Source organism: Schistocerca gregaria, chromosome 3 (assembly GCF_023897955.1).
Source record: "Schistocerca gregaria isolate iqSchGreg1 chromosome 3, iqSchGreg1.2, whole genome shotgun sequence".
NCBI classification, from domain to species: domain Eukaryota; kingdom Metazoa; phylum Arthropoda; class Insecta; order Orthoptera; family Acrididae; genus Schistocerca; species Schistocerca gregaria.
The window spans coordinates 588708093-588715674 of NC_064922.1; the positions used below are offsets into that span (position 1 = coordinate 588708093).

The following is a 7582-nucleotide window of genomic DNA, read 5'->3' on the forward strand; positions in this document are numbered from 1 at the left end:
CCAGTAATTACGACACGCAAATCACTCGCACACATTGCAGCTGTACCACCATGCTTGGCAGAGGGACAGGATAGCTGAGTCAAGCAGAGCGCTAGACCGACAACCGAAAGGTCCCGGGTTTAAGCCCCTGTCCAGGCGAAAATTAATACACTGTCGTAACGGCTACTGTGCTGGCCACGGAAGCACTACAGAAACGAGTGAGGCCATGGCGTTTTCTGCCGCCAGGTTGCTTTAAAAGGAGCAGTTTCACTTGTAGAGAGACGCTGCTGCGCCGGGCAGTCGTGGCCGAGTGGTTAAGGCGTCTGACTAGAAATCAGATTCCCTCTGGGAGCATAGGTTCGAGTCCTACCGACTGCGTTTCGTTTTTGTGTCAAGACGCGAAGAGCGTCTCCAACGGAACCGTGAAATGGGCAAACACGTGGGAAACATTGCATTCGAGACGCTTGTGAATTTTCCAGTTGGCAAGTGAGTGTCGACAAAACACGAAGCTCCTCTGCTTCAACGTATGAGACGTAAAAGCTGCTGCAATTTGATTTTCATCGTGTGTCAGCTTTCGTCGATAGACAGTTACGAGCCCAGCGTGATGAGTTCGTAGAGAGCATTCAGAGGACGTTTAATTAGTAACAGCTCCATGCAATGATTGCCCAACAGTAAACGACATGAGGCAGTGTGTCCGTAGCATAGTGGGAAGTGACGTGGAGATAATATGAGCCCGGATAGCTCAGTCGGTAGAGCATTAGGCTTTTAACCTAAGGGTCCAGGGTTCAAGTCCCTGTCCGGGCGGAAATTTTAATACTTTGGTAGCGTTCGCCTACAAGCGGTGAAACCACTACGGAAAAAAATGCAGCTACGCCGTTCCCTGGCACTGCAGTGCTCTAAACGGCAGCAGGTGCACGTGTCGGGAGAATCTTGTGCTAGCGGCAGTCGTGGCCGAGTGGTTAAGGCGTCTGACTCGAAATCAGATTCCCTCTGGGAGCGTAGGTTCGAATCCTACCGGCTGCGTGCGATTTTGCGTACAAACGAGCAGAAAGTTTCGCGCACATGTGACATGCATGGGTGAATGCCAATGCAAACCAGTGCCACCTCTCTCAGCAAGACGAAAATTTATGTTTAAAGATACTGAATTTCGCGGCGGGCTCTGCTTCCTATGGCTATCGGTTCATCTCGCACGGAAGCTAGTAATGCAGAAATCCGTCGCAGGCCCACGAGCGCACCGCCGTCATTTCCTCGCGCAGTCGCCGTGTTCGTGAGTACGCACATGTACTTGAAAGTGTTGGACAGAGCGAGCATTCATTTCTATTTAAGTATCGCAATTGAGTCATTTGAGTGCGGCAAAAGCAGTGGTGCAGCGTGTCTTCTCGTAAGATCTCGCAGCTGCTTGGAAGTATGTCCATCGTTTAAGACGACAGAAAACTAGCGTCAGCGGTGCGTCAGTGGGAAGTCGGTGAAGTCGCCATTGGAGCCCCAAGCCAGTAATTACGACACGCAAATCACTCGCACACATTGCAGCTGTACCACCATGCTTGGCAGAGGGACAGGATAGCTGAGTCAAGCAGAGCGCTAGACCGACAACCGAAAGGTCCCGGGTTTAAGCCCCTGTCCAGGCGAAAATTAATACACTGTCGTAACGGCTACTGTGCTGGCCACGGAAGCACTACAGAAACGAGTGAGGCCATGGCGTTTTCTGCCGCCAGGTTGCTTTAAAAGGAGCAGTTTCACTTGTAGAGAGACGCTGCTGCGACGGGCAGTCGTGGCCGAGTGGTTAAGGCGTCTGACTAGAAATCAGATTCCCTCTGGGAGCGTAGGTTCGAGTCCTACCGACTGCGTTTCGTTTTTGTGTCAAGACGCGAAGAGCGTCTCCAACGGAACCGTGAAATGGGCAAACACGTGGGAAACATTGCATTCGAGACGCTTGTGAATTTTCCAGTTGGCAAGTGAGTGTCGACAAAACACGAAGCTCCTCTGCTTCAACGTATGAGACGTAAAAGCTGCTGCAATTTGATTTTCATCGTGTGTCAGCTTTCGTCGATAGACAGTTACGAGCCCAGCGTGATGAGTTCGTAGAGAGCATTCAGAGGACGTTTAATTAGTAACAGCTCCATGCAATGATTGCCCAACAGTAAACGACATGAGGCAGTGTGTCCGTAGCATAGTGGGAAGTGACGTGGAGATAATATGAGCCCGGATAGCTCAGTCGGTAGAGCATTAGGCTTTTAACCTAAGGGTCCAGGGTTCAAGTCCCTGTCCGGGCGGAAATTTTAATACTTTGGTAGCGTTCGCCTACAAGCGGTGAAACCACTACGGAAAAAAATGCAGCTACGCCGTTCCCTGGCACTGCAGTGCTCTAAACGGCAGCAGGTGCACGTGTCGGGAGAATCTTGTGCTAGCGGCAGTCGTGGCCGAGTGGTTAAGGCGTCTGACTCGAAATCAGATTCCCTCTGGGAGCGTAGGTTCGAATCCTACCGGCTGCGTGCGATTTTGCGTACAAACGAGCAGAAAGTTTCGCGCACATGTGACATGCATGGGTGAATGCCAATGCAAACCAGTGCCACCTCTCTCAGCAAGACGAAAATTTATGTTTAAAGATACTGAATTTCGCGGCGGGCTCTGCTTCCTATGGCTATCGGTTCATCTCGCACGGAAGCTAGTAATGCAGAAATCCGTCGCAGGCCCACGAGCGCACCGCCGTCATTTCCTCGCGCAGTCGCCGTGTTCGTGAGTACGCACATGTACTTGAAAGTGTTGGACAGAGCGAGCATTCATTTCTATTTAAGTATCGCAATTGAGTCATTTGAGTGCGGCAAAAGCAGTGGTGCAGCGTGTCTTCTCGTAAGATCTCGCAGCTGCTTGGAAGTATGTCCATCGTTTAAGACGACAGAAAACTAGCGTCAGCGGTGCGTCAGTGGGAAGTCGGTGAAGTCGCCATTGGAGCCCCAAGCCAGTAATTACGACACGCAAATCACTCGCACACATTGCAGCTGTACCACCATGCTTGGCAGAGGGACAGGATAGCTGAGTCAAGCAGAGCGCTAGACCGACAACCGAAAGGTCCCGGGTTTAAGCCCCTGTCCAGGCGAAAATTAATACACTGTCGTAACGGCTACTGTGCTGGCCACGGAAGCACTACAGAAACGAGTGAGGCCATGGCGTTTTCTGCCGCCAGGTTGCTTTAAAAGGAGCAGTTTCACTTGTAGAGAGACGCTGCTGCGACGGGCAGTCGTGGCCGAGTGGTTAAGGCGTCTGACTAGAAATCAGATTCCCTCTGGGAGCGTAGGTTCGAGTCCTACCGACTGCGTTTCGTTTTTGTGTCAAGACGCGAAGAGCGTCTCCAACGGAACCGTGAAATGGGCAAACACGTGGGAAACATTGCATTCGAGACGCTTGTGAATTTTCCAGTTGGCAAGTGAGTGTCGACAAAACACGAAGCTCCTCTGCTTCAACGTATGAGACGTAAAAGCTGCTGCAATTTGATTTTCATCGTGTGTCAGCTTTCGTCGATAGACAGTTACGAGCCCAGCGTGATGAGTTCGTAGAGAGCATTCAGAGGACGTTTAATTAGTAACAGCTCCATGCAATGATTGCCCAACAGTAAACGACATGAGGCAGTGTGTCCGTAGCATAGTGGGAAGTGACGTGGAGATAATATGAGCCCGGATAGCTCAGTCGGTAGAGCATTAGGCTTTTAACCTAAGGGTCCAGGGTTCAAGTCCCTGTCCGGGCGGAAATTTTAATACTTTGGTAGCGTTCGCCTACAAGCGGTGAAACCACTACGGAAAAAAATGCAGCTACGCCGTTCCCTGGCACTGCAGTGCTCTAAACGGCAGCAGGTGCACGTGTCGGGAGAATCTTGTGCTAGCGGCAGTCGTGGCCGAGTGGTTAAGGCGTCTGACTCGAAATCAGATTCCCTCTGGGAGCGTAGGTTCGAATCCTACCGGCTGCGTGCGATTTTGCGTACAAACGAGCAGAAAGTTTCGCGCACATGTGACATGCATGGGTGAATGCCAATGCAAACCAGTGCCACCTCTCTCAGCAAGACGAAAATTTATGTTTAAAGATACTGAATTTCGCGGCGGGCTCTGCTTCCTATGGCTATCGGTTCATCTCGCACGGAAGCTAGTAATGCAGAAATCCGTCGCAGGCCCACGAGCGCACCGCCGTCATTTCCTCGCGCAGTCGCCGTGTTCGTGAGTACGCACATGTACTTGAAAGTGTTGGACAGAGCGAGCATTCATTTCTATTTAAGTATCGCAATTGAGTCATTTGAGTGCGGCAAAAGCAGTGGTGCAGCGTGTCTTCTCGTAAGATCTCGCAGCTGCTTGGAAGTATGTCCATCGTTTAAGACGACAGAAAACTAGCGTCAGCGGTGCGTCAGTGGGAAGTCGGTGAAGTCGCCATTGGAGCCCCAAGCCAGTAATTACGACACGCAAATCACTCGCACACATTGCAGCTGTACCACCATGCTTGGCAGAGGGACAGGATAGCTGAGTCAAGCAGAGCGCTAGACCGACAACCGAAAGGTCCCGGGTTTAAGCCCCTGTCCAGGCGAAAATTAATACACTGTCGTAACGGCTACTGTGCTGGCCACGGAAGCACTACAGAAACGAGTGAGGCCATGGCGTTTTCTGCCGCCAGGTTGCTTTAAAAGGAGCAGTTTCACTTGTAGAGAGACGCTGCTGCGACGGGCAGTCGTGGCCGAGTGGTTAAGGCGTCTGACTAGAAATCAGATTCCCTCTGGGAGCGTAGGTTCGAGTCCTACCGACTGCGTTTCGTTTTTGTGTCAAGACGCGAAGAGCGTCTCCAACGGAACCGTGAAATGGGCAAACACGTGGGAAACATTGCATTCGAGACGCTTGTGAATTTTCCAGTTGGCAAGTGAGTGTCGACAAAACACGAAGCTCCTCTGCTTCAACGTATGAGACGTAAAAGCTGCTGCAATTTGATTTTCATCGTGTGTCAGCTTTCGTCGATAGACAGTTACGAGCCCAGCGTGATGAGTTCGTAGAGAGCATTCAGAGGACGTTTAATTAGTAACAGCTCCATGCAATGATTGCCCAACAGTAAACGACATGAGGCAGTGTGTCCGTAGCATAGTGGGAAGTGACGTGGAGATAATATGAGCCCGGATAGCTCAGTCGGTAGAGCATTAGGCTTTTAACCTAAGGGTCCAGGGTTCAAGTCCCTGTCCGGGCGGAAATTTTAATACTTTGGTAGCGTTCGCCTACAAGCGGTGAAACCACTACGGAAAAAAATGCAGCTACGCCGTTCCCTGGAACTGCAGTGCTCTAAACGGCAGCAGGTGCACGTGTCGGGAGAATCTTGTGCTAGCGGCAGTCGTGGCCGAGTGGTTAAGGCGTCTGACTCGAAATCAGATTCCCTCTGGGAGCGTAGGTTCGAATCCTACCGGCTGCGTGCGATTTTGCGTACAAACGAGCAGAAAGTTTCGCGCACATGTGACATGCATGGGTGAATGCCAATGCAAACCAGTGCCACCTCTCTCAGCAAGACGAAAATTTATGTTTAAAGATACTGAATTTCGCGGCGGGCTCTGCTTCCTATGGCTATCGGTTCATCTCGCACGGAAGCTAGTAATGCAGAAATCCGTCGCAGGCCCACGAGCGCACCGCCGTCATTTCCTCGCGCAGTCGCCGTGTTCGTGAGTACGCAGATGTACTTGAAAGTGTTGGACAGAGCGAGCATTCATTTCTATTTAAGTATCGCAATTGAGTCATTTGAGTGCGGCAAAAGCAGTGGTGCAGCGTGTCTTCTCGTAAGATCTCGCAGCTGCTTGGAAGTATGTCCATCGTTTAAGACGACAGAAAACTAGCGTCAGCGGTGCGTCAGTGGGAAGTCGGTGAAGTCGCCATTGGAGCCCCAAGCCAGTAATTACGACACGCAAATCACTCGCACACATTGCAGCTGTACCACCATGCTTGGCAGAGGGACAGGATAGCTGAGTCAAGCAGAGCGCTAGACCGACAACCGAAAGGTCCCGGGTTTAAGCCCCTGTCCAGGCGAAAATTAATACACTGTCGTAACGGCTACTGTGCTGGCCACGGAAGCACTACAGAAACGAGTGAGGCCATGGCGTTTTCTGCCGCCAGGTTGCTTTAAAAGGAGCAGTTTCACTTGTAGAGAGACGCTGCTGCGACGGGCAGTCGTGGCCGAGTGGTTAAGGCGTCTGACTAGAAATCAGATTCCCTCTGGGAGCGTAGGTTCGAGTCCTACCGACTGCGTTTCGTTTTTGTGTCAAGACGCGAATAGCGTCTCCAACGGAACCGTGAAATGGGCAAACACGTGGGAAACATTGCATTCGAGACGCTTGTGAATTTTCCAGTTGGCAAGTGAGTGTCGACAAAACACGAAGCTCCTCTGCTTCAACGTATGAGACGTAAAAGCTGCTGCAATTTGATTTTCATCGTGTGTCAGCTTTCGTCGATAGACAGTTACGAGCCCAGCGTGATGAGTTCGTAGAGAGCATTCAGAGGACGTTTAATTAGTAACAGCTCCATGCAATGATTGCCCAACAGTAAACGACATGAGGCAGTGTGTCCGTAGCATAGTGGGAAGTGACGTGGAGATAATATGAGCCCGGATAGCTCAGTCGGTAGAGCATTAGGCTTTTAACCTAAGGGTCCAGGGTTCAAGTCCCTGTCCGGGCGGAAATTTTAATACTTTGGTAGCGTTCGCCTACAAGCGGTGAAACCACTACGGAAAAAAATGCAGCTACGCCGTTCCCTGGAACTGCAGTGCTCTAAACGGCAGCAGGTGCACGTGTCGGGAGAATCTTGTGCTAGCGGCAGTCGTGGCCGAGTGGTTAAGGCGTCTGACTCGAAATCAGATTCCCTCTGGGAGCGTAGGTTCGAATCCTACCGGCTGCGTGCGATTTTGCGTACAAACGAGCAGAAAGTTTCGCGCACATGTGACATGCATGGGTGAATGCCAATGCAAACCAGTGCCACCTCTCTCAGCAAGACGAAAATTTATGTTTAAAGATACTGAATTTCGCGGCGGGCTCTGCTTCCTATGGCTATCGGTTCATCTCGCACGGAAGCTAGTAATGCAGAAATCCGTCGCAGGCCCACGAGCGCACCGCCGTCATTTCCTCGCGCAGTCGCCGTGTTCGTGAGTACGCAGATGTACTTGAAAGTGTTGGACAGAGCGAGCATTCATTTCTATTTAAGTATCGCAATTGAGTCATTTGAGTGCGGCAAAAGCAGTGGTGCAGCGTGTCTTCTCGTAAGATCTCGCAGCTGCTTGGAAGTATGTCCATCGTTTAAGACGACAGAAAACTAGCGTCAGCGGTGCGTCAGTGGGAAGTCGGTGAAGTCGCCATTGGAGCCCCAAGCCAGTAATTACGACACGCAAATCACTCGCACACATTGCAGCTGTACCACCATGCTTGGCAGAGGGACAGGATAGCTGAGTCAAGCAGAGCGCTAGACCGACAACCGAAAGGTCCCGGGTTTAAGCCCCTGTCCAGGCGAAAATTAATACACTGTCGTAACGGCTACTGTGCTGGCCACGGAAGCACTACAGAAACGAGTGAGGCCATGGCGTTTTCTGCCGCCAGGTTGCTTTAAAA

At 51.3% G+C, this 7582-nt stretch overlaps 15 non-coding genes across 15 annotated transcripts; all 15 read left to right on the forward strand.

The window, feature by feature from the left end:
- Positions 1-275: 275 nt before the first annotated feature.
- On the forward strand, positions 276-357 carry Trnas-aga (transfer RNA serine (anticodon AGA)). The gene has a single exon. It is a non-coding gene; the product is annotated as a tRNA-Ser (tRNA).
- A 353-nt stretch (positions 358-710) lies between these two features.
- On the forward strand, positions 711-783 carry Trnak-uuu (transfer RNA lysine (anticodon UUU)). The gene has a single exon. It is a non-coding gene; the product is annotated as a tRNA-Lys (tRNA).
- Positions 784-920: 137 nt separating this feature from the next.
- Trnas-cga (transfer RNA serine (anticodon CGA)) lies at positions 921-1002 on the forward strand. Its single transcript has one exon. It is a non-coding gene; the product is annotated as a tRNA-Ser (tRNA).
- Positions 1003-1744: 742 nt separating this feature from the next.
- On the forward strand, positions 1745-1826 carry Trnas-aga (transfer RNA serine (anticodon AGA)). Its single transcript has one exon. It is a non-coding gene; the product is annotated as a tRNA-Ser (tRNA).
- Positions 1827-2179: 353 nt separating this feature from the next.
- Positions 2180-2252, forward strand: Trnak-uuu (transfer RNA lysine (anticodon UUU)). Its single transcript has one exon. It is a non-coding gene; the product is annotated as a tRNA-Lys (tRNA).
- Positions 2253-2389: 137 nt separating this feature from the next.
- On the forward strand, positions 2390-2471 carry Trnas-cga (transfer RNA serine (anticodon CGA)). The gene has a single exon. It is a non-coding gene; the product is annotated as a tRNA-Ser (tRNA).
- A 742-nt stretch (positions 2472-3213) lies between these two features.
- On the forward strand, positions 3214-3295 carry Trnas-aga (transfer RNA serine (anticodon AGA)). Its single transcript has one exon. It is a non-coding gene; the product is annotated as a tRNA-Ser (tRNA).
- Positions 3296-3648: 353 nt separating this feature from the next.
- On the forward strand, positions 3649-3721 carry Trnak-uuu (transfer RNA lysine (anticodon UUU)). Its single transcript has one exon. It is a non-coding gene; the product is annotated as a tRNA-Lys (tRNA).
- A 137-nt stretch (positions 3722-3858) lies between these two features.
- Positions 3859-3940, forward strand: Trnas-cga (transfer RNA serine (anticodon CGA)). The gene has a single exon. It is a non-coding gene; the product is annotated as a tRNA-Ser (tRNA).
- Positions 3941-4682: 742 nt separating this feature from the next.
- On the forward strand, positions 4683-4764 carry Trnas-aga (transfer RNA serine (anticodon AGA)). The gene has a single exon. It is a non-coding gene; the product is annotated as a tRNA-Ser (tRNA).
- A 353-nt stretch (positions 4765-5117) lies between these two features.
- On the forward strand, positions 5118-5190 carry Trnak-uuu (transfer RNA lysine (anticodon UUU)). Its single transcript has one exon. It is a non-coding gene; the product is annotated as a tRNA-Lys (tRNA).
- Positions 5191-5327: 137 nt separating this feature from the next.
- Positions 5328-5409, forward strand: Trnas-cga (transfer RNA serine (anticodon CGA)). The gene has a single exon. It is a non-coding gene; the product is annotated as a tRNA-Ser (tRNA).
- Positions 5410-6151: 742 nt separating this feature from the next.
- Positions 6152-6233, forward strand: Trnas-aga (transfer RNA serine (anticodon AGA)). Its single transcript has one exon. It is a non-coding gene; the product is annotated as a tRNA-Ser (tRNA).
- A 353-nt stretch (positions 6234-6586) lies between these two features.
- On the forward strand, positions 6587-6659 carry Trnak-uuu (transfer RNA lysine (anticodon UUU)). The gene has a single exon. It is a non-coding gene; the product is annotated as a tRNA-Lys (tRNA).
- A 137-nt stretch (positions 6660-6796) lies between these two features.
- Positions 6797-6878, forward strand: Trnas-cga (transfer RNA serine (anticodon CGA)). The gene has a single exon. It is a non-coding gene; the product is annotated as a tRNA-Ser (tRNA).
- Positions 6879-7582: the final 704 nt, after the last annotated feature.